Raw genomic sequence first — 26022 nt, forward strand, 5'->3', positions numbered from 1 at the left:
ATTCCTGCTTGTTTATTTAATACATATTATTTGAAATTTTAACCTGATGAAACCATCTGCTATCCTCAATCTCCTGTGGTGAAAAGTTCTCAAAGTTTACCACCCATTGTGTAAAGTACTTTTAAATATTTCGAACTGATTTGAGTACCATCCAGAATCCCCTGGTGTCTGTATTGTGGGAATTGGTGAACCATGGATCTGCATTCTGCTTACCATCACCTGCATGATTTGCTTGGTCATGCTTTCCCTCAGTCTTCTCTGCTCCAAACTAAGTAGTCCAAACTTTTTAATCATTTTTTCCAACGCACTTTCTGTATGCCTTGGATCATTTGCATGTTTTCTAGTACCTCTTACACCGCTCTTGAGAAGCAGAGACCAGAACTGCACAGACTCGAGGTGTGACTGTATGACAGAGGGACAGCATCTTTGTTTTCCCAGTGCTCTCATTCTTCTGTTGTCTGTAATGGAGATTTAGAATACAATTTACTGTAATTTTGCCACACAATTAGAGGAAATATTGTCATCTTGTCTCAAAAGGCACTGCTGAATTATCCTCTTAAGAGAGTACCTAAAGTTTTTAATTTAAAAACAAAAAATGGCATATCTAAGGAAACTCCACACATCAGATTTAGAACAGTTCTCTGGGCTCCAAACTTTTTTTCTCTTCATAATAGGTTTTGTACAAAGTGTGAGAATAAAGGAGATAAAATTTTAAAAATCTTCCTGAGCCTAGAGGCAGGCTGTGGCTTAGCTTTGTAGCCAATCACAGGTTCTTCTGGGAACAAGCAGGCTGGAATGATGGCCAAAGGCTGTTGCACATACTCCTTACACAAAGGCTTTCATACATGAAATCACACACCACCAGCTCGAAACATCTCTTACAGCACATTCACCCTCAAATCAAATAAAGTCACAAGGCAATAGCCAATGTTACTAATCTTTTGCCTGTAGGAGCTTGTTGTATCTAAGCTTTGTCAAGGAATGAACACACAGCCAGATAACTACCTCATTTCAAATGAAGAATAAAAAAATAAAAGGAAAAAAAAAAGGGAAAAAAAAGGGGGGCGGGGGGGGGAAGAAAGGGAGCAGAGCCTTTGATGTGATCATCACATTTTGGCAGACCTTCCTGGAAATGGGAGCGAAGAACCATCCTTCATCTCAGTACTGGCCTGGTGAAAATGCAAATGCTGTGCTCAAGCATAGACTCGTTTTTTCACATTTCTTCAAGGCAAACAGAAAACCAGACAAAATTAGGATTTACGTGATTCATTACAGCCATGCAGGGAGAAAGCTGTGCTGCTGCTACCCTCTGATGTGGAGTAACGTTGGGCTTTTCCCTCCTGGAACTTCTGGAGGCATTTGTGCTTACCCAAGGCACGTGTTCTAGGATGGAGGGCAGAATGAGGAACAGGGTCGCCCTGTCTCCACAGCCCCACTGCAAGACATAAGCCATCTGTGAAGCATTTATCCATCTCCAAAAGTGAGAAAAAACTGAAAAAAATACTCATATACTGGCTACTATTTTCTTTTCTCATCCTTGTTATGTAGCTTAGTTAAAAGGAAGGTGTATATCTGATTGATCTCACTGGAGCAGAGATTACACAGATAAAATTGCTTGTTTCTAGGTCTGCCAACACTCTCTGCATGTTAATATTTTAATCTCTAATTTTCATAAAAGAAGGTTGTGCAGCGTGCTTTCTCATCTCCCACAGACTCAAATCCTCTCCTACATTGATGCTCTGTCTTCATGCACTCCCCCAAAATTAATATTTCTCTCAATACAGTAGCATGAATCACTGTTGACGAATCTAGATAACAATGTTACATTCACAGAAGGCAGAAGCAATGAGTTTTATTTTACTAGTGACCTAAGGACCTTGCTCATCAGCCAGGGAAGGAAGATGTAAAAGTAGTGCTGAGCATAACAAAGACAAAAAAAGGAGATTTGAGGAAATCCAAATATTCGTACTATCAACACACCCCATGATTTCAAAATGGGGAACAAAAGCATGTTAATTTCTCAAAATTCTCTCCTCATTTTTTGCCACATATGTATTACTGCTCCATTGTGCTAACCACCCATATGGCTCTGGTCACAGTAAAGTTTCCTTACCAGCATCTTCAGTACTATCAGAATGCATCTTCTCAAAAGATAATTTGATTTCAGTAATGTGTTCTATTCTATAATTATATGTTTACTTACAGTAACTAGGGTGAATGAGTGTGATTTCTAACAAAATAATGATACTTGCATCTTTTGAATATCAATGAAATAAAAACCTGCAAAGTTTGGAATCCACATAGTAATTAAAAGTCTAATTATGTGCTTGCCACGTCTCTACACTAGATAGTTTTCTGACAGTATATAGTCTGTGATTAATAGGGGCATAAATAAGGAAATTACCCATTTTTTAAACCAAATATATTCTTCAGAATGTATGTATCTGTGGTGGTGCATTCTTCCCCCACTCCTTCTTGAGCTGCATGATGCTCTCAGAAATGCTCATTAGGCCTCAGTCTTGATGAACAGCACCTGGGCTAAGCTCCTCCCGAGCTTATCAGAAACACTGTCTGCTCCCAGGAACTTACACTGTCTAACAAGCTCCTGCTTTTTAATGAACAGCCTTGGAAATTTATTTTTCCTGCCTGCATAACAACCCAAGCAGAACATTTTTGTTATTGAACTTTCAGAGAAAGTTACTGACCTAAATTGTAGCTGGGATGGAAAATTACTGTGACTAAAGGCAACGGTCTTATAACCCTATTGTATTGGGTTTGCACGGCTAGGTGGACCTCTGCATCCCTGTTCTCCTCCGTGGGCACAGCTGCCTTACCATGGTCTTCACCACAGGCTGCAGAGGAATCCCAGCTTTGGTGCCTGGAGCATCCCCTCTCCCTCCTTCTCCTCTGGCCTTGGTGTCTGCAGAGTTATTCCTCTCACATGTTCTCACCCTGCTCTTCTCTGGCCACAATTACATCAGCGCTATAACTTTTTTTTTCCCTTAAATACATTATCACGGAGGCGTTCCCACCATTTCTGATTCGCCTGGGGCCTGGCACCTTCGTCTTGGGGCCTGCTGGCATTGGCTCTGCTCGACATGGAGGAAGCTTCTGGCAGCTTCTCACAGATACCAACCCTGTGGCCCCCCAGCTATCAAAACCTGGCCATGCAAACCCAATACACCCATAAGCAGCAGTCCTGAGTGAGACCCTTTGAGCTCTCCTGGTTCACAGCAGGCCACAACAAACTATATATGTTCTATGGAATCTTTTGTTAAATTGTTGCTGTTAAACCTTTAGGCCTAAACTATTGGTCAGTTCCGGGGCTAAGTTTGGCAAGGGAGTCCCCTCTGAACTTTGTGATTCAATGGGAGTGTCTTCCTTTATTCCTTCTATTCTTACCTTTTCCCATCCTTACCCCTTTCCATGCCCAGCATCCACATAGGTAATTTGTGATTGATTTTAGTTTCAGTTTGATTGATTTTAGATTTTCATTTGCTTTGCTCTTTGTGTGCTTAAACCATTTAGTAGACTGAACCTTGCCAACCAGCTTTGTATTAAACCTGCTTATACCAATACCTATGCCAGTGATTCTTTAAGTGATCTTAAAACACTCCTTTGAGGCTGTGTCCTACCATATATGCTTCCAAAGAGAGTTTCATTCAAGTCTCATTCAATGAACATCATTCAGAATGACAGGAAATACAAGATATAGATCTAAACTCTGCACTTTTGTAAAATAGAACAGTAAAAAGCAAGCAAAGATCACTGCTGAATATTTTTAAAGCACTTATTCAATGTTTGAGAAAACTATTTCTGCAACCTGCATCTGACATTTTTCTAGCCCCCAGCATTAATTCGGGCTAATCAGGTTCATTGTGGGCCTCATCTCAAAACTGTCCTTTGGTTCCCTATGCTCAGGGCAGGTAGCAGTTTCTCCAGAGAACTACAGGAAGGAGAGCTGTGGGGTCAGCTTGTTTTATTAATTCTGCTTGTTATGTATGCTTACTCTTAGGTATCTTTGTTTAGCATATATGTGCTCTCTTCAGTATTTTTTTATGGGTAGAAAAGACCCTGTAGGGTAGACACTACTTTTTCAGACTCTTGGTAAGTCATCCTCTTGTGAATGAAACTATATAGTGTTTTCATAGTTTAAATATTGTGTCTAAGATATCTATGTAATTTCTAGACTAATTAAAAAGTAAATTTTCACAACAAGAAATTCCATGCAATTCCAGTGGCTACTTGCCTTGTTTTCCATGCATGATTTCTACCTCACATTATTTCTGAAGTTCTAGGGAAGCAACAGAATAAGTATCTTCAGCTTATAGGTATGCTTCTTTGACATCCTTCAAAGTTTTAGCAAGATGCACTTAAATGTGTTTACAGCCAAGACTGTAATTAGGAATTCATTTTCTAACTTATTTTCCAGATTTCATAGGTCTGAATTTTTTTCCCCTGGGGAAGGGAAAAACCCACACGAAACCAACAAAACACCAATAATCATATTAATTTTAAGGTATTACATAAGATAGATAGGATAATTGCTCAGTTAATTATTTAAAATACAATTAAGATGGGGATAGATGAAGAAATACATTCACATATGCTTGTACTCCCAAAAGATAGAAAATTTATATTATTTTAAAATAGTTCTAGGGAAACAATAGAAAGAATCTTTTGCCTTGGAGGATGAACCAGACATAATTTCTGAGGATGTAGGCCCCCTGTCTTGGTTTGTCCAATAAACATTAAGGAACAAGGAAAGACAGGGATAACAGGAAAGCATTAATATATTTAGAGGGGGTATGATGGATATATATATATTTTCTGAATCTTGCAAAGCTAGCTGCAGTTTGCAGATACAGGGAATGTGACTCTTGAAACAGATTTCATTAGTGAGGAGGCAGAATTGGAAGAAGGAGGTTTTTGGAGCGTTAAAGAAATCCAGGGCAATGAAAATATGCATAAAGTGTTGGCATGAAAGAGTCTGAAGGCAGAAACAGAATTCAGGCAGCAAGGAGGCATTCAAAGCTTGACACACTGGCAGAATGGATCAGTATGAAAGTCCCCATGAGAAGAAAACAGCAGCAGCTAATCAGCAAGAAAAGGACGTTTACAATGTCTTGAAGGTTAGAAGGAAAACATGGCATTTTGTGTGAAAAGGAGGTACCTGAAACACAAAAGTGAATTAAGGGGAGGGGAATTTATCAACATGACTGGTAAGAAGGCATTTAGACAAATAGGAATGTGTATGGACAGAAAAAGAATTTATGGCACAAGTTTTAGGTTCCATTAATTAATTAATGGACTATTGGATTTAGAAGCTGCTTTTGACAAACAATATATTTAAGATCAAGAGACTGAAGCAAACTCAGGACAGTGATTTCAAAGGCTTTTTGGACTAAGATCTACCAAGGTGCAATGTAGTGCAAAGGAAAAACAAACTGTCGGCTGCAAAGTTCGGAAAGATTTAGGAGTCCTCACCTGTGTGATTCCACATGAATTTTAATCCAAAACAAATTTTTCATCCCCCTTTTCACCTTCAGTTTTGAATGATTCAGCACATGGAGACTGATTTTATAGCATTTAATTGCACTCTCCAGGGGTGGGATACAACACAGAACACAAAGTTTTCTCTGTGCTAGTTGTTATCCTGTTGCTTCTGGCCCTTAGGAAGAAATATGGACAAAGGGATCCCTAACCGTAGTACCCATGCTGTAGACTGAGTCAAAAACCCCTCAGCAGCTTGGCAATTGTACTGTACCAGCACTCAGGGCTTGGCAAGGAAGTCTGACCCCTGATCCTGCTGAGAGCCATTGCACCATGAGATCTGCCTTCACCCCCGGCACCTGTGCAGTCTGCTGGCTTTGGCACTATTTTCATTCCATTTATTGTGGGAACAGGCATCACACTGGGGTAAGAAATTCATTCAGACACATTTGCATCCATGATGGATTCCTTAATAAAAGGTTGAACTGAATAAGAAATTTTTTACTCACTTTTTAAAAATGAAATGAAATGAAATTAAATTAAATTAAAAAAAACCCATACACTCCTCTTTGTTACCTGTTTCAAAACAGACAGGAAGCCAGCACCATCTCTCTCTCATTTCTCAGCTCAGCGCTGTGGTGGCCCTGCAGCTGTATCCCAGTAGCATAAACAAGTTCCTTTGTGGGTATGATCTGGGAAAGCTGCAGGTTGTTCTTGCTCTGAGAAACCAGAAAGACTTCCATCTTTAAATGCAGTTCACAGGAAAGTTAGATGTAGAGATTGAGTCAGCATTAGTGTGGTGTCTCAAAGTTGCTGTTTGCAGATACAAGCACTGACATCAGGAAACCTCTGATTTAGAAAGAATCAGGTTTAACGTATTTTTTTTAAGCAAGCCTTTTGACTTTTTACTCACAGACCAATAACTGAAAATAATGCCTGGACTTATGCTAAGGACTCCGTTCAAACATGGCACTGAAATTTAAGGACAAGAGCAGCCACTGTAAAGAATTTCTCCCAGCACTCTCAAAGATCAATATTAGAATACAGAAAACTATTATTTGCCCATAAGTCTCTCTTATTTTATTTAATTTACTACCATGTGTTCCCCAGGGCTCCCACTGCCTGGTTTCCTCCAACTGCTTTTGAAGAGATAGCACACATCTCTGTACATGTTCTTGTACAACCATTGGCTGAGGCATTACAAATTCAGAGGCTCTCGACTACAGTCCTGATTTGGAAGGATATCTGATTTTCAGTTCAGTTTTTGCAACCATTCTTTATATATTCACTTGCCCCAGTTTATGTTTTGATTAAAAACTTTCTCAGCTTGAATCAGGAGATTGCTAAATTGAATTGGCTGAGCAGGGTATAGACCTGCTTAACCAGGACTGTTGTTCAGTGTCCCTAAGTAGACCAATTCAAAATCAATTTCGGCAGATAACTAAAAGGTTTAAATGAAGAAGAGCACAGATAAGGATACATACTAATCATTCTAATTTAAGGCTAAATTTTTAGGTGATTGTTAGATGCCTTATTTTGTCAAAGCAGAGACAAAGAGATTATATATTAACTTCCTTAAAATAACAGAAATGTATAATTCCCTAATTAACCGTTTGCAAGTTTTCTTATATGCATCAGACCCAAGAAACTCTTTGCTTGACACACATATATGATATGATCTATATCATATACTGTCTATGGAAATGATACCATAGTGATTATGAAGAAAAAAAAGGGGTTCTTGAAATTTCAGGCGACAAAAGATACAGGGAGAGGTGTTATGGATATATACTCCTGAGGGGAAAAACCAAGCTCCTGAGTTGAATAGAGTCTGTTATGGAAAGTGTATAACAGCAAACTGTAATCAATAAAAACAAATGGAGCAACTACAAAATTCATCTCTGTGTAATGCATATTTTTGTGTCATCTGTTGGTATCCTAATATAATGACTTATTTCTAATTACATGTTATGTGTCTCAATTAAAAGAAGAAGGAAAAGGAAGAGAAAAAGACTTCCTTGTATAAAGGTAAATTATGTAATCTTCCTGCCACTTAAGATTCAAGTACTAGATAGCAGACACTCATGGTCTTCCACCTTTAATATGAAGTGGTGTGAATAAGGAAATTGGCTGATGTCGTTCTGAGGAGATCAGCTTATTTCAGAACAAGAACGTCTGGGTTTTTTCCAGTTTATGATATATCACTATGAACGTGGTATGAATACAGCTTATAGCACACATTTTTATATAACTGTAAAATTATTGATTAAGGAAGGAAAACTCTACTTCTTGAGATAAACAGGATGAAACTATTTTACTGTAAATAACAGGATTTAGACTTTTTTTTTTAAAAAAACCTGGATATAAGTCGTTCTCACTGCCTGTAAACAGGATGAATCTATTTTACTGTAAATAACAGGACTTAGACTTTTTTTTTAAAAAAAAACCTGGATATAAGTCGTTCTCACTGCCTACAGTCTAAAGAGAACTTGTGAGAAGAGCATTCTATTACCTGTCTATTTAAATTTGTTTCCCAAACACTGGAAGAATGATATTTCACCATCTGAGTAGCTCATATCAAAGCCTTGTTCGTCATCCTGTTAAAGTGTAAGAATTTATAGAGCAAGTTAAATAGCATCAGAGGCAACCAGAATTCCTTTAAAAACATGGGAAAATTTTCACATATCTTCAGTAACTCATACTTTTCATAGAAAGCACTTTGATTAAATGTGATGTTGCTGTTTAAGAGATGATCCTAACTTTGGCCAGCAGATGATTTCCACTGATTCCATGGGGTTTTCAGCTGGTGGCTGCCAGGAGACCCTCCACAGCTGAATTGAACCAGAGTATTGCATACAGCTTTCACAAAAGTTTCTTTGCCCATTCAATGCCCTTCAACTACTTCATGCAAAATACCTAACAGTGTCATCTGCAAACACCAGAAATCAATAAATTTCAGATGGCCCAAAACTGCCTTTTGTTCACAAAGTGCAAGCTTGACTCCACAGCACTTTGCTTTGTTGCCAGCTATATGGGTGCAGATACTTTGGACCGACTCCAAGCAATAGGCTAAAAGCTGCAACATGCTTTCAGTGACTGAGTAGGAAAACACAACAGCCACAGGCTCATCACTGCATTCTTTTATCAGGTATCAACTGGTATGGCACCTTCTCAGACCAACAACACGTTTTGCAAGGGATCTTTTGCATCATACTTTTTTCAGATTTGCAGCACATATTTCAATGCATTATATGAATCCGAAATCACTGTGAGGTATGAGACATCTTTTGACAAATGCCATTTTGACAATACATTGTTCTTGGCAGTACACGATACATTTCACTTATCTCTGTAGGTGGATAATAATAAACACTAAGATAATATTTTTATGATTTTGATTACCTGCTGTTTTTTATGTTTTTCTAATATACCAGTTGACCTGAAAGTTGAGAATTTGAGGTATTGGACTTTTACGAAAAAGAACAGCTTTAATATATCACGAACCTGATTTTTTAATTTGAAATGTGATCTGAGTGAGAGCCGTGCTGATCTCCATCTTGTACCTGAGATGATCCCCACTGAATTCTGCAGAACTGTAGTTGGTCTGTCAGTGTGGGACACAGCATTTCAGTGAACCTCTAAGAAGAGATATTATAGCCCAGGCAAAGCAAACTTATGGTATTGACATGTGTATGCTTCTAGATTGAGAACTAGGAATGACAGGGGGATCACCTGGGTGTTCCTTGTTTAAGTTGTTAAGGTGTATAATGCTTTACTCATGTTAAAATTACCAGTGAGAAAGGATAGGCACTAAAATAACTTTGCAAATCTGGACCTCAGTGTCTTTTAGCAATGCTGTTTGAAATGGATAGAAAGGGGTGGAAAAGACCACAAGAAGAAGCAGAATCTCAGATGGTTTAAATGATCAGTGCTCAGCTATCAATTCACTTAAACTGAAAGAAAATCTGATTCTTTGAACATGAACTGAGTCTTTCATTAAACAGAGTAATAAAGAAAGAGCCACTGAAGGGGGGTTAGAAAAAAACCCCAACATACCTTGTTGACATGTAGCACACACTTCATTATAAAAAAAACCAGCTCTTATAGCTTGGTTGCCCTCATGAACTGTTTCCAAAACAAATATATATAATTATATATATACATACACATAAAAACTCTCATTTTTGAGTAGTAAGACTCTATCCTGTTGTATTCTGTATAAGATACTTAAAATTTTACTTCTCAAAGAAACATAAAAAGATATTTTTTTTATATATATATGGAAAGCTTGAAATGGCTTCAAAAAGCTTGTGACACAGTAAACTATCATTTATCACTCAACTTACTGAAAATCTTAAGAAAATGGTAGAAATTATATTGGATCAGAAGCAGTCTATATGTCTGTGAAAATTAAAACCCCCACCAACATAACCATCACACAATCCGATTCCATTGTTTCTGCTTTTCTGTACAAAAATAACAGCCTCAATTCTACCACAAAATTGGAAGTATGTTTTCTGTTTTTTCAAATGTAATGAATTTAAATAACCATTTTGTTAGCTTGACTTAACACCTAAAAACCTATTTCAATGCGGGCCCTATGATTAAATTGTAAATGAGTGGTTGAACAGTCCACAGCACTTGTCTGGGAAAGGGTGATCTTCAGTAATTACTTTTTTATTCCCTACAAGACCATATGTGTAGAACTCCCAGTCTAGAGGGAATGTAACATTCTGCAGACTTCACCAATTTTAAAATGAGCTAAGTGATAATAGATAATTCAGCAGGCATGCTGTAGAAGTGAGATTTGCACTGCAAATTGTTTTGTGAATTGATTTTTTTTTCATAACACTTTCATAAACAATTATGTGCTAATATCACAGAAATCTTTCATCCACCATCCTTTACACTAGCATTGCCCTGGTTTTATGAGGAAGTTGTAGATATTCTCACAGAGACAATAGGGACTAGATTTAAAAGCTACTAAATTCAACGACATTATTAACAGAGCTCACAGTTAGGATTACACCAGGAACTGAATGTCCTGCATTGGGGGGGACATTATGATTTTGAAATATGTTTCATGTGTATATATATAATATATATATATACACACATTTATATATAAAATAATGCTAAACAACCATGTAAATAAGAAAGTTCTTAGACTATCTTTAATGTTTGTTTAACAGCCATATATCCCAATGAGCTAGATCCATACATGTTTGGAAAAAGAATGAGTTCCTCACCTTCATTGGATTAACTGTCCCTTTAATGTGAGATGAAATTCCATCCTAACTTAACAAGAAATGTAAGTTAAAATTCAGCTCAAAAATTAGGTTTATATCAAGCTGATAGACAGTCATAAATAACTCCCACAAGAATTACAGTTTTCTGACATAAGTAACTCTAAATTTTTGTTAGTAAACCTGAGAACTGTCCTGAGAAAAATATTATGGCTCATCTCTAACTTTTATGTTGTTGACTATCACTTGTGTTCAGCTGTTCCTCTATATCTAAAATATATATCAGCTTTGAATAGGTGAGTGAAACTCACTCATAGTCATATAAAAGAAAAATAAGTTATTTATGTTCCTCTTGAAGTCTGCTCTAAGGGCAAGGATATTTTTTCTCTTTGTGTTCCAGGCTCAGGCACAACAACCTTCTCAGCTTCACTAATTAATCTTGCGCCAGCTGCTGACTGCACAGGTGATGAGACTCTCCACTTGTCACCTAGGAAATACAGTTTCTGTAGTAGAGAAAGGTTTCCATCTGTGAGAGACTTAAAACCTCTATTTAAAGGTTTAAAAAAGTTCTGTAGACCTTGTCCATATAATTGAAGAATATTGTAACTTGGCAGTTCTGAAGTATAACCTACTAAAACTTGTTTGGTTTGGCTTGTTGTTGATTTTGCTTTGCGGGTTTGTTTCTGTTTTTGTTTTTCAAGTTCCCATTTCAAACCAAAGTAACAACATCTGCTTGATAAATAATTTTTTTTTACACATGCCAGACAGTCGTTTACCTGCAGCATTTGAGTTTTCAGTTTGCAAATGGTCCAGCTTCCTAGAAAAAGAAAACCACTTTCTTGTTAACTAATTGAAATGCTTGCATTACTAGATATTTGTTATTTTTCCCATAGCAACTAGAGGAAATGCTCTATTTGGAGGAATACTGTAAAAATTATTTATTACCGCAGGCCTGGTTCCTATGGTATATCACCGTGTCCCGCAGCCATAGGGAGGAGGAGGAGAGAAGATCCAGCAGGCAGGAATTGTGCAGCAAGATTGATTTATTTAATTATTTTACAAACTCTTTTATAGACTTTTTTCTTCATAGTCTAATTGGACAAAGGACCAGCCACCCCTTGGAGGTGATTGGCCAAAATCCTAAAACATCCATTGTCAAAATATTTTCTACTATACCATAAACAAGACTTTCCAAGGTTGCAGGTGGCTTGGTTGTTTACATTCCCTGCTACCTCTTCTGTGAGAGAGAAAAGTCTCTCACGGACTTAGAAAATAGCAAGAAAATCCTCGGTAGCAGCATTTTTGTACCTACAATTATTTGCTGCTACTACAGTGAAAAGAGAGAATATGTGAGGATTCACACTCAGCCAGATGAGTTGATGATGAAGGTGAAATAAGCCTTTGTGATATTTTGCCAGTATTGATAGGATGTTTTCATTTATCTTCCACCTACCTTGTTCATTAGGAATTGATTTCCAGCAAACACTACTAGAGAAAGCAGTCTGAATTGCCCAGAGTTAGAGCGAGCAGTATCACTGGTGTTTATTATAGGCAGACCGTGAGGTCAGCATGTTTATTCCCTCAGCCACTTGCTTTGATCAGAGACAGTAACACTGTCTGACTGAACCTCTGAAGACCTGTCAGTGACAGGGCTGCTGCTGGGTGCTGACAGCTGTTTATGACACTGACCATAGCTGCAACCCTCAAATGCATGCTTCCTCCTCCCAGTTCTAGCTGTTCCCCCTCCTACCTCCTGTGATATTTCCCATGTTCACTCCAAATTGATGCCTCTTTGCTTCTACCACACTGGGACAGGGGGCTGAGGGTTCTGTAATATCACTGTAATATCACTGCCTGACCTTGGCTTTTTGCTTCAGCACTGCTTGGCTTTTTTTTTTTTTTTGCGAGCTGAACTCCTGCATGCTCAGTCAGAGCCAAACCAGAAGGAAATGGGAGCAGTTATTCACAGTTAGATTTGGAAGTCTGGGAGTTTGAAAGCAGCTTTTTTGAGGACAATTAGGGTAATTTGAGGATAATTGGGGAAACTTAGTTGGAACCAGAGGAAGCAAGTCCAAGGTAGTCAAGAGCAGCTCTATGACTGATCTGAATGAGTCCACTGTGTAGAAGACCTGAAAATTGCTTGGATGTCTATGAAGACATCATGCTGCTGCCTATGCTAACAGATTCAACAGGGTATATGGGCTGTTCTTCTGCCCTGATGAAAAGGACAGAACACAGCTATGCTCCTGCCACAGCCCCAAGGACAAGGTGGCCTTGTATATTCAGCTGGCTGGGAGAAATGCCTGGGTCAGACTTGTGCCCCAGACAATTCCTTGGCATGACCAAAACTCTGCCAGGGCTCACGTCTATTGGATGCAGAATCAACAGTCACATATCGAGACCTGAGCCTATGTCCTGTCCATATTTCATATATTAATATGTGTGTAGTCAGTAATTCAGCCATAGGGTCCTTGACACTGTGACATTGGGGCAAGAATTGGTAATTTCTTTGGATACTTAAGGTTGGATGAGTGTTAAATCTCTAATTTTTTTTTGTTCTGTTCCTGTGCCACAGGACAGACTCTATACCTGAACCTGGAAAATCAGCTCTCAGAAATAAGACCCTGTCATCACTCCTAAAAGGTATAGAAAGTATAATCTCAAGCTTTCCTTCCATATAGTAATTCCTAAACTATTAACCATTCTTGTTGCCTTCCTCTTTTAATTGGTATAAATACTTCTCAAGTTGCAGCACCAAAAATTGTCTGCAGCACCCTAGCTGAAAACAAGTCTGAGCAGAGAAGAATTATTATCATGGCTTTTTATATACTACATTCCTATTTATGCATTCAAGTAGATTTCTTGTCTTTCTCACAAGTATAACAATATTGATTCTTATTTAGCTTCCTATTCAGACCCTTAGATCTTTTCCTGCAGAGCTGACACCCCACCAGTTAATCCCTGATCTGTTTTTTGCCTGGCATATTATTCTTTTCCAGGTGAGGGGTCTCCCTCTTGACCATATTTAGTAGCACATAGTTTTTTCAAACCAAATTACCAAGATAATTTTGAATTCTATTTTTTTATTTTTTTAAATCCAGAGGAGTTCTTAAAAATACACCCGAGAAGTGGTTATCAATGAATCATTTTTGAAATCAAGAGATACTGAGTGTGGAACTACATGAAAGGTTGAGTTTGTTAAATATTTACCGTAGTTATTACAGATAATAAAAAACAGGTGATCGAAGCAACACTTTTGAGCTGATCCTACCCAAATATTCATACAGAACACATTTTCTTAACTGCTTACAATAACATCACATGCTGTTCTCCTGTCCATGAGCCCTCATATTCTGCTTTAAATTGAAATTAGATCTATTCAATATGATTTGTGCACTAATCCATGTTGTCTTTTATTCATTTCCCTATTCTTCTTTCCAGTGTTTCTAAATGGTGAGTTAGATTATTTATTCCAGAACTTTTGGGGGGGCATTAAAAATCAACTTATTTATATGCGTAATTCCCTGGCTTCTCCTTTGCTTGTGCTTTTTCCCTTGTGGGCAGAATGATAGCAGATCAACAATTGTTTTCTACTCCAGAATAAGACTGATCAATTAAAAAGCTCATCAAGTTTAAGAATTAATTTAAATTTAATGAAAATCTAATCATTTAACCCTGTTCAGTTGGGATTAGCTTTAAACAAAGACAACGGCTGAAGTAAAAACAAACAAGAGAGGTGGGTTTCACTTTGTCTTCAAAATGTTCCCAAAAATGAAACAGAAATCAAAACTGTGCCTTCTGCACGTGACTGACATAGATGATTTACAGGAGAATGATGATGTAAACCAAAATCCAGTTTCCTTTGGCAAAAGCAATAATTTAAAATATCCTGAGAAATTAACTGAATTTCTGAACTCCAATTTAAAGAGATGAAATAACATGAAATAAACAGTCTAAAGATGAAAAAACATGAATTAAAAATTGGGACAGATTTTCCAGCTACACAGGAGAATAGATTGAAGGCACAGGCATTTTAGAAGAATTGACAACACTACGTTTGAAAAGTTACATAAAACCAAAAGCAAGCAGAAGCTGTAGGAAGAGGTTCTCATCCTGTTACTCTAGGAGGAGAATTAAATGTGCTACTTAGAAGATAACAATGTTCTTATTAAAAAGCACGAGTTTAAGATTCTATAGAGGAAATAGCAATAAACCTGACAGAATAATACCCCATTGGCTTACAAAATGTGCCCAAAGGAACACTGACCAAGCTAACTGAAATTAAGGCAGCCATTAAACACTTTTTTTCAGTCTTATGTATTACTCCCAGATAAACAGAGCTCATATCAATGACATTACTTGCAAATTAAAGGTTTGGGGTTGTGTTGAATTGCTTTTTTTTTTTAACTCTGCTGCCGTTCCCTATTTATTTTGGATTCCAGGAAAGGCAAATCTCCAAGGCTAGATGGGTATCATATCCATTTGGTTAAGGCAGTTAAAAGGTAATTGTTCTGTTTCTTTCATTTAAAAATTAAATTTAAAAAATATAACACTTGCTATTAAACCCACATTATGATATTTTCATATTTTATATAAAAATATCTGACCTACTGATGAGAGTTATCTGTAGTATATCTTGTAATGACAGACAAATATCACAAAGGTAACATGTCCAGTTCTTCAAGAATTCCCTGGGCCTAAATTCATTATAGAAGTCTTTTTAATTTTAAAAACCTAGATTAAAGAGAAAATATTGCCTGAAACAAACAAAAAAAGCTAGAATGGGAAAAGAACAATTCTAAATTTAAAAAAATAAGAACCACTCTATATTTAAAATTAATTCTAAATAAAACCAAGATGGGATTGTGCTCTGGCCATTGCGAACACTGTGTATTTTCCCTGTGTGAGCATGGCCCTGACTGAAGTGGAGAAGTGGCATCATCTGTGGCTCACTCCTGCACCTAGCCTGCTCTCAATGACTAAGCTTGACAAGGAGTCAGGCAGCTGCTTTCAGAGACTCTGTATGTTCACCTGCTTGGCTAAGTGCTGAACCTGGAAGCAGCCTTCTCTTTTCACCTTGCAGGATTTTGTATCCCTTTACCAGACAGCCAAGAGAAGTTTGAAATGAAGAGAACAGGAGAGTAGGCATGATTAGTTCTTCGAACTTCTTTTTCCTTCTGACCAAAATCACTCCAGCCTTTTCAAGGCTGAGATTCAGTGTTCAGTAATTTCTTTTTCACTCCCATTTAAGAGAGAAGGGGAAACAACCTACCATGTATTTCAGCGGTGGCATGTGTGGATTTGTAATACATTTCCACTAAGGGTCTCAAAGCATGAGAACAGAAGAGATCTGTGGAAACTCCAAGGCTAAGGTTTCTGAAAGATGTGGAACCTCATTTCTGCAAGGAATTTTTGCTCTCATCTGTATTAGTTTCAAGGAATAACCTTGTAAAACCTGAGAAGAAGCAGAGAGAGTAGAAGAGACATGTAGTCAGGTAGCTACAAGTGTGCTGTTGCCATCCATACAGGCTGGAGTAGATTTGTTTGTTAAAATGCTGGAAGTGCACAGTGGTGCATGAGCAACATTAATCCCAGAACCAGCACCATGTAAGAAAGTTCTCTCCTGGAAATGTGGAGGATTTAGATTCATATTTTTGAGTTGTACCACAGTGCAGATTTTGGGTTTCTGGTAAGACCTTAGAATACTCTGCCTTGATTTATCTGGATGATTTCACTTGGTGTATTGTTCAGAAAATGCTCCTAAATCTGGTCGTTCCTCATCCAGGGGTATTGGGTCTGGCTGAGATTGAGATAATTTTCCCCTCAGCAGCCCGCACAGTGCTGTGTTTCGCAGTGGCAGCTACACAAGTGATGGTGACACTTCAGTGTTTTGGCTACTGCCCAGCAGCGCTGGCACAGCACCAGCAATGTCTCTCCAACATTCCACCCCATCAAGGGGCTGGGTGTGGGTGAGATCCTGGGAGGGCACACAACTAGGACAGCTGACCTGAACTGACCAAAGGGGTATTCTATACCCTGTGACTTCTTGGATATAAAAGCTAAGGAAAGGAGGAGGAAGGGGTGGGGGGCATTCATTATTTAGAATGTTTGCCTTCCACTACGTGTTGAAGACCTGTTTCCTGGGAAGTGGCCAGATGTTACTTGCTGATGGAAAGAAGAGAATAAAAATCTTTGGTATTTTCCCTTTGCTTGTGTGTGTGCAACCTTTAACTTTTGCTTCAGTAAACTGCCTTATCTCAGCCTACAATTTGTTCTCCATCTGATTTTCTGTCCAGCTGAGAAGGGGGACTAACAGAGCAGCTTGGTGGGCACCTGGTGCCCAGAAATGGTCAACCCACAACACAAGGATTTTCCTCAAACATCCACAGCTGAGAATACACCTAAAATGCATCAGATAAAAATTTTGGCAGCTCTCATTTCTTGCTACCCCTAAACACCTTTCCTCCATCTCCAGGGCAAGTACCAAATGTGCAGCACAGATGAGAAAGCCTTCTTGCTACACCCCATCATGGGAATCTGACTGTAACACCAAACCAGGAAGTAGAGATCACTCTTGCTGAAGCTGCCTGCTTCCTAGACCCTACTGATGTTCATTAAATGAGAAGGCTAATCTGCTCAGTAGATCTCTGAATACTATTTCCTTACAAACAGAACTGAACAGAGACAGATGATAAAAATAGTATCCTATGAAGGTTTTTGTAAGGAGAATTATTTATATATAAAATCATTATTTTTGCGCTCTGTTGGAAGTGGATTTCCTGCTCTAACAATGAAATGTAAATGGACTTCTGTATATGCTTTATAGTTTAGAAATGTGTTAGTATAATAGCTTTGGTTCATGCACATAAAATCTGTATATAGATTGAATCAAGCTCCTATTTTATTAAGATATTTTGCTAAAAAATCTGCAGCAAATATTCATTTTCTAAAGCACTAAATTATCATTTTAAAAAAAAGTGGTTCCAGGTTAAGGAAGTGCTTGTTTGTCCTATTTCAAAATCACACCCTTAATTCACTAAGAAGGCAACATTTTAAAAATGTATCACCAGATAGCCCAAGTATGATCACTGAAATTTTATGGGTGTAACTATAGTCAGAATTTTGTCTCTCATTTACTTGTCTGCCATGCACATGTTTTGCATTTCTGTTAGCCTGGATAACAAGTATAGACTTCTGAGTTTCATATTCTCATCCGTTGATTTAGTCCAAAACTTTTGTCCTTGCATTGCAAGACAATTTTCCTCTTCATTCTGTTTCCAATAGAATGTCTAAAAAAAGAAAATGCTTCTGTTGTTCTAGATTCCATTAACGGCTAAATTTATCCAAATGGTTAACCAAAACTGACCTTATGTTTCCATTCAAGATTTAAACATGCTTTTAGGGTTGTTTGTATTTATGATTCTCTTGCTCTCTTAATTGTACATCTTAGACTTCTCCAGGTTATAATGCTTGCTTCAATATTGAAATTAATAGAAAGGTTAGCAGAGTTTTATTAACTAGTGATTTCCTGGGGAAAAACCCCAACAAACCTCACTGTATCAACAGTGTTGTAATGCCTATCGGTGGCAATTAATAGGGACTTCAGAATTTTTAAAATCCTATTGGAACAATCATTGAGAGAAAATCAGGAGGACTTGAGTATCTTGCAGTCAGTTTTCCCCACAGGCATTAACTGCTGTTAAGTAGAACGTACATGGTTTGTTGCATGTTCATCTGGTCACCTTTAAGGATATGTTGCCTTCACATAGTCCACATCCCATTATGGGGTTTAAGCCAAATTAATTTTCTCAAAATTTGACAAAAATCCCATCCAAAATACCACCAACAAACCCCCCCTGTCTGACACCCTTCTTCCTTTATTTTCCCAGGGGAATCTTCTTCCAGGTACTTGCCTCACTCATCTTTATGCAATGTTCTTTCCATTTCATGTGGTTGTACTCATGCTCACTTCTTTCCCCTCCCAATTACCCAGCCCCTACAGGTATTAGCTACCAGTGTCTGGGGTTGGTGAGGAGCTGAGCTGGGTGTATTCATGTTGTCTTTCCAGCAAAGATAAAAAGAAGCTCATCCTTTTGGCCTCCAAACTAGTCTTTCTTTTCTTGTTCTTTCAAACCAGGTTTTTTTCAAATAAAATAAGTTGCTGGCAGTTTCCTTTACTTTCCATTTGGCTATTAGTTGGCACATATTTATTTTAATAGATGAGTTTTGTTGCGCACTCTAAAACTGGGAAGATTCAGGCTCAACCAGATCTGGTGTGGAACTCTGTTCCATAAAAATCCTGTTGGATTTTATTTCCCTTTCCAAAATTTTTCCTCTCATCTATTAGGAGGATAGAAAATGGACTCCCTCAGACTCTGTTGCTAGTGATGAACAGGAAACAATGATGGGAAGGGAAAAGAAACTATTCTCCACAGAGGTCATAATAAAGATTTTGACTGGCTTGAAAATCTGATTGGCAGTCAAGGCAGATGCCAAGCATATGTACCACAAATTCATGCTGGTAATCATCAGGCCGAATTTGCTGGGAGAAGGCTCCATATTGTGCACCAGATACAACTAGTACCCATCCCTGGACTAGCTGTAAGTTAACCAGTTCCAGATAATTTCTTGTGGGAAAACATAAATACTTGAAAACTCAAAACAAATAAATGAAATTTACTAGATGAAAAGGCACAAGAAATGTAATTGTGCAGAAACAAGCACAGAAATTGTCCAGAAACTGAATACAGTTTCCTCATGTCCTGAAGTTTCAGTGTGACCTGGAATATAACAACCAATCTCTTCTTGTGTCCAGTGACAGGACTTGAGGAAACAACATGAAGCTGAGGGGAGGTTTAGATTGGATATCAGGAGAAGGTTCTTCACTCAGAGGGTGGATGGGCACTGGAACAGGCTCCCCAGAGAAGTGGTCACAGCACCAGCCTGACAGAGCTCAAGAAATGTTTGGACAACACACTTAGGTACATGGTGTGATTCTTGGGGTGTCCCATACAGGGCCAGGAGCTGGGCTCTATGATCCTTGTGGGTTCCTTCCAACTAAACACATTCTATGATTCTATGATTCTATGATTTTATAACCTCTCTACATTTTTAGGCAGAGGTTACTAGCAGCCATGGAGTCTGTTTTTCCTCACAAATGCCTTTGCTAAGTGAACCTGGGGTGTTCACATGTTTATGACCCCACAAAGATGTTGTGATGTACTGTTATCTTGGTATAGTAGACAAGCCTCTAAAGGACATATCCCTGCTGGAAATGAAGCTTTGCAACTTGGTATTAAGATTCATCTAGGAACGTAATGAAACACAGTGGTCATCACTTTTGTGGCTTTTTATAGCTGATTAAGATGGAACGAGCAAATGAATACTACATTTTTTTGTGTATTTTAAAACTAATTAGTAATACTATAAGTATAAATATCATCAGGGAATAGAGAAATCAGAGAAAAGGAAACACTAATTCTGTAGAGAAATGACTAATTTAATTCTCTTGGTAGAGGACAAATAAATTAAAAATACTGGGGTATATGTTAGATTTGTACTATCCTGTAATTTCTGAATATTAAAATACTTGAATGTTCAAATATATCAAATTTTGTTTAGCTTTTATCAGGCTGCTATGTACGTGGAGCAAAGCTGCTGTGGCACCTCAAGTATACAAGCAGTTTTCTAAAAATAAAGATATTTATTCCATTCTCTGAGTCATTTTCCTGTTGTGTGTATGTGTGTATTAAAAACAATCTTTTCCTCTTGTCAGATACTTAGGCTTTGAAATATGATATTAGAAGCATCAATATTAACTTTTCTCCTAATTCTCCTGTGCAAGGAGAGAAAGGCAAGTCTACTGTTCTCTTTTCAGATTTCTGATTTTTAATGATGCATTGGATCAGCTTCTGTTTTACTAAAACTTTTATTTTCTCATACAAGAAGATGTAGCAACTCTTTTTGGTTCAGTACAGTACCTACAGAAATACAAGGTTTGCAAGGGAGGATTAGATACTGAAGTATTCAGCACTATATTTCAAAATTTTGGCCCCTGTCTGCTCAGGGGAATTTGTAACCTCAGATTTGACTTCCCATCTCTTTCTTGGAGGGCCATGTGGAATTGTAGAAGTACATACAGAGATGCCAACAAGCTGGCTGCAGAATCAGGTGGTGCTAGTCCATGGGAAATTGGAGAAGAACAGAGACTCATGGATTTTTCCTCCAAAATGTACTATGTTTCTCATGTTAGACTGGATAGAAATATACCTCTCTTGCAATCATTAACTCCTTCTTGTACTGAAGTGTCTGAGCCAATCTTAATTATATTTTATCCCAGAAAAAGAAGAAAGAATAGTGGCCGTTGACCTCTTTTCCTCAAGCACAAGTTTAAAGATTCATTAAATAGACAGAGATTGAGAATGTTTCAAAACCACAATGACCTTCTTATTAACCTGGGATACTTGCATACACATCCCTTCTTCAGTGAACACAGAAATATAATAACAAAAAGTAGAAACAGGAGAGATGAAATCTACCCATTCCACAACTTCTCAGCAAGGGAAACTTCCTGAGGTAAGAGTGAGATTTTTAAAAATGCCCTGCACTGACTTGGGAAAAAACCCAATAAATATCATATCAAGCAGCACAAAAAGATTAGAATCATCAACTTTTCTGAAAATCTCATCTTCAGCAAATTTCAGAGCCCTGGTTTTGCTAGCACTCTTCATTTTTGTGCTAACAATCACACCTGGAAGATAAATAAAAATGCCTTCATTTTTGTTATGCAATGTATACATATTTAAATATGCTCTTTCTTCCAGTTTTCATGTAACTGGAAGTCTGACTCAGGAAGTTCTCATCACATTAAACATTAAAAATGATTACTTTCCCAATGACCATTAATGTGAGAATATATATCATTAATTATGAAAATCCATCTGCCTTCTGGGTCCTGAGCTGTTTTGCTTATTAGTGTTGCCACACAGGGATGAAAGTAAAGATTCTCACAGGAACATAGTGGACCAGGCTTTGGAATTATAGAGTAGAAAATCCAATAAAAATCAAAGAAGCTGAGAACGCCGGGAATATCAATTAGAGAGATTAATTCAGTTATGAGCTGGCAGGTCACTATGGATCTTCTTCAAGTAAAGTAAATAAACAGTATTTACTGTTGTTTTTTTAACTGAGAGGGAGATCAGCAATCTGTGAGAGGTTAAAAGGTAAAGATTATCATGATAAGGGGCTAGAAATTCCTGTGTTTCCTGCATTCAAGTCTTTTAGCCTCATTTGTGGGATGAGAGGGTGAAAAATAAATCAATGCATGTTTCATTATCATATTGGAATCAGCAAATAAGTTCTTCCCAAAAATGGATTGATAAACCCTGGGAAAGCAACATGTGGGACAGAAGATGTGCTGCTTCCAGCAGCTCAGTGAAGCATCATGGGATTCAGTACAACTAAAATGGCTAAATCTAATCCACGAGTTGGAGCCAGATGCAGCCAGTTCAGGCTGTACAAAGGGTGAGTCTAAGAAAATGCACTGACTATCACAGGCCAAACCATTCCATTTTTAAAAGCAACACATGAGAACAAAAAAAGACATCACATACAAGTGGGCTCAGAATTTTTTCATAGTCTTACAGAGTGGACAGTTTCCAACTGTTTATACTAGGGTAGGACCTTCTCCATTGCCCCTTGGGTACAGAAGTTACTTCAGTCACTTTCATAAATACTAATACTTTTTAAAATATTGCACTCTCTATATTATATTCTAAAATTACGTATTTTAATTTTATTTAGGTTTTCTTCAGCCACGGGAAAATCTCTTCAGATCTGAAAGAGAGGCCAATTTTAACACATTATTTGCCTGAGCTTAGGCAATTCTGGAAAAGATTTTAGGGCCGTTCAGGATAAGAAGGAGGCTCCTTTTTCCTAGGTTGTGTAGAAACCAAGACTACCTAACAAACCTAACAAATGTCCCACCAGATAACTTGAGTCCCCAGCTGCAGGAGCATTTTTGCCACCAACAGTTCTTTGACAAGTTTGTACCACCATGGAACTTTTATTACATAAAAAGGGGATTGAAAAGAATTCTTTATCATGGCTCCAAATCCCAAGCATTTCCTAGCAGTCTCACAAGGTCAGCTTAGAAAAATGAGCAGTCACTGTTTTTGAGTGATCAAGTTCACAATATTTTAATTCTTGTGTTGGCAATGTTGCATTCTAGCAGTTCACCAAACAAATGGGTTTATACACATTTCTCCTTTCACATACACATAACAATACACTCAGGTGCTCCACCATAGCGAAGTGAGGGTTTTTTTCCTGATAGTCCTGCAGTCAGCTTAACTTGAAATGTGAAAACTCTCCAACTTGAATTCACAGTTTATTTCCTTTATATTTTGTGGCCTTGGATTTTATTCAGTCCCTGGCTGAACTAGTTCCTTTTATAAAATAAAGAACTCCTGGTTAATTGTTTAAATAAGTGAAGGGCCACTTGAGCACACAGAATGCATGGAAGTAATTTTCTCCCAAATCTCCCCAAAGAAGATGACTCAGAAGATAAGCAAGTGCTACAAGCCTGCCTATGTGAAGGTGGCCAGCTGAGGTTTTGTATTAACAGCATTAACTTCTGCACAGGACCAAAGAAAGAGTCCAAGCTGGAGGACTGGGATGTTTTATGAGATGCCCATCCACCTGCTCTGTCATGTTCCTGACGAGATTACTTCTAGGTATTACTGTTCTAAAAATCTAATAATATCACCAAGGCAATTAATGAAGCAGGTTCTTAAATTACTTTTTTTTTAAATGGCAAATTGCCTTTTCAGGCAGATGAAAATTATTACTTTTCTTTTTCATTAAAAACCTGCTCAGGTGAGCTGTGATGCAGCTGCTCTGTGCTTCATTTTTTTCTGGAGGACTGCAAAGACCAGAAGATAAGCAGGAGGTATAGTGAAGAGAGACCTAACAGCAAAACACCACAAAGGCAAAACCTAATTACAAGAGCTTGATCCTGAAGCCACAGAAATCAATTGTCTGTAGCATCTTGACCTGTCAATCTACTTCCAGTGCCAAAGTTGTGCAGTGTAGGTATGTCAAACACATGAAATTTGACATTTCTGAAATAAAAACCTTCAGTGTTTTATTTGTGCATATGGCTCTTGCTGGTCTTTCATAGCATTGCAGTGCAGGCTTTTGATTGATATTTTTAAAAGCTTTGTTTTGAAATTTTAAGAGACCTTCAAATTGGATCTTGGTAAAATGACCTGAGTTAATACTCTAATTCCCTGTAATGGCCAGATGACAGTTGAATATCCACTTGATGATATCACAGAATGGAACTCATTTTGTTCCTCTGTGCAATTTATTTGGTTTTCAAAGTCATTAGAATATGTCTGATAATAAAAGATGTATTCTCTATTGTAGATGCAATCATATTTTTGACTTTAATACAAGCCTGTTTGAAAACAGCAGTTTCCATAGGAACGGTTTTTCCAAACAAATTTTACATAGGAAACTATGTCATAAATAATTGGTTCTGCCCTGACGAAACTGTTAAACATCCAAAGAAAATGCATGGGTAGAGAAAAGAAAAAGCTATGAGAAATGCAAGTAATGATGGTAAATTGGGAAAAGTGCATATTTTTTCTGTCTGGAATTCACTTGAAAGTTAAAAAATAGGAATGTCCCTTGGTTTTGGAACACTGCTGATATAGAGTAGTAGTTCATATTTTACCTTTTGGGATCTTAATTGCATTCAAGTCATACTCCACGAAAATCTGCTTAAGTTATACTGCAGGTATACCTTGAGTTCAGCTTACCATTTATATTGCACACTGCCTCTTTAACTATGAAGAATATACACATGCTTGCAGTACATTTTCAGAATGTAAGTTTTAAAATATGTAAATCTTATGTAACATCTTAGAAAGGATAAACATTGCATTATAGCATCTTCTCAGATTACAATATCTGAGGAAACAAATGCACTTGCATTCAATAAATAACTATTCTCCCTGGAGAACACAATATAACGGAGATTTTCACAGTCTAAGACTTTCCTAGGGACGAAAATATAAGTTTGTTCTTTTTAAACCAGGGAGAGATCAGTGGACAATTACCAAAGCCAGGGAAACACAGGTGCTTGGTAATGCCTGCGATATAGCAGAAGCCTCCCACCTCAGCAAGCAGGTGTTAGCTGCTGCTCATGGGTAGGGATGAAAAGAAAGAGCCTCAGGCACCGCTTTCAAGAGATTTTTCAGGAGTTGTGACTTAGGTTACGTAAATTTACTTGTATGAACGAAGATGAAATTTTGGCTCTTCAGTAACAGGCTTGAGAAGTCCCACCTGAGTCATAGTTTCCAAACTGTAAGAAGACTCTGGGCATGTGTTAAAGTAATTGTTTGCTTTGAATTATATTTTAGTTCTCATTAGTTTCTGACAGTTAATTATAAGATTGGTCTGGAAGCCTCAGCAGCGATGGCCAAGGCAAAGAACTGCCAGCTTGACTAAAGGCTCTGGATAGGCTCCAGATCCAGCTAACTTCTGTGGACACATGATTTAATTTCCTGGGCTTCTGTCCTCTGCTGTGACTTCAGGGGGACAGTTCAAGGGTATCCCTTTGGAAAGATGTGCATCTTGCAGAAATTCCTGTCTGGAGAAAAGAGCATCTCCATTAAATGCTAAAAGCTGAGTTTTCGTTTCTCAGTGATGAGCTAAATTAGGCAACAAATAATTGAGAAGAAGATTAAACTGGAAGAAAAAAGTACTATTTACCACAATATCCTTCAGGGCCTACTGACAGGGAAATGACTTATATAGTGCTATCACTTACAGTATTGGGCCAACTGGCTGTGCTGCCTGGCTAGGTAAGAGAAATTGCCGGCTCAGTTAAAATATACAGCTAGAGTGTAAAGAGCCTGAAGTGATCCCTTACATCTTCCAGAAAATTTTTTCTTACATCAACGAGTAATGACATAAGAAAATGACATAAATTGTTGAAGGTCTCCTCTACTTATACAACCCAGGCCTCCAATTATATTCTTTTTCATTTGGAAACTCGACACATTTGGTTAGATAAGGCTCTAAAAGAGTTATATCCAGTATAAAGCTGAATTGTGCTATCCAGTAAAGAATTCGTCTCCAAGCTTCTCTTTCAGTACCCTTCTGCACTGGACTTGTACAAGTCCTGACTGACTTCATTTGACTTGCAGTGATTTACACCACACAAGAACTGGTTTTGCACCTGCCCATAATTGTCAACACCTTTTGGTGGAAAAAT

General features: G+C 37.8%; 1 long non-coding RNA gene across 1 annotated transcript in view; it reads left to right on the top strand.

The window, feature by feature from the left end:
* The window catches only part of LOC108448093, a 22887-nt gene extending 3265 nt beyond the window's left edge, over nucleotides 1-19622 (top strand). The window contains exons 2-3 of the long non-coding RNA XR_001863881.1: nucleotides 13315-13382; nucleotides 17215-19622. This is a non-coding gene — a long non-coding RNA (uncharacterized LOC108448093). The remainder of the gene's footprint in view (nucleotides 1-13314; nucleotides 13383-17214) is intronic.
* Nucleotides 19623-26022: the final 6400 nt, after the last annotated feature.

Source organism: Corvus brachyrhynchos, unplaced genomic scaffold, assembly GCF_000691975.1.
Source record: "Corvus brachyrhynchos isolate BGI_N302 unplaced genomic scaffold, ASM69197v1 scaffold31, whole genome shotgun sequence".
Lineage (NCBI taxonomy): Eukaryota > Metazoa > Chordata > Aves > Passeriformes > Corvidae > Corvus > Corvus brachyrhynchos.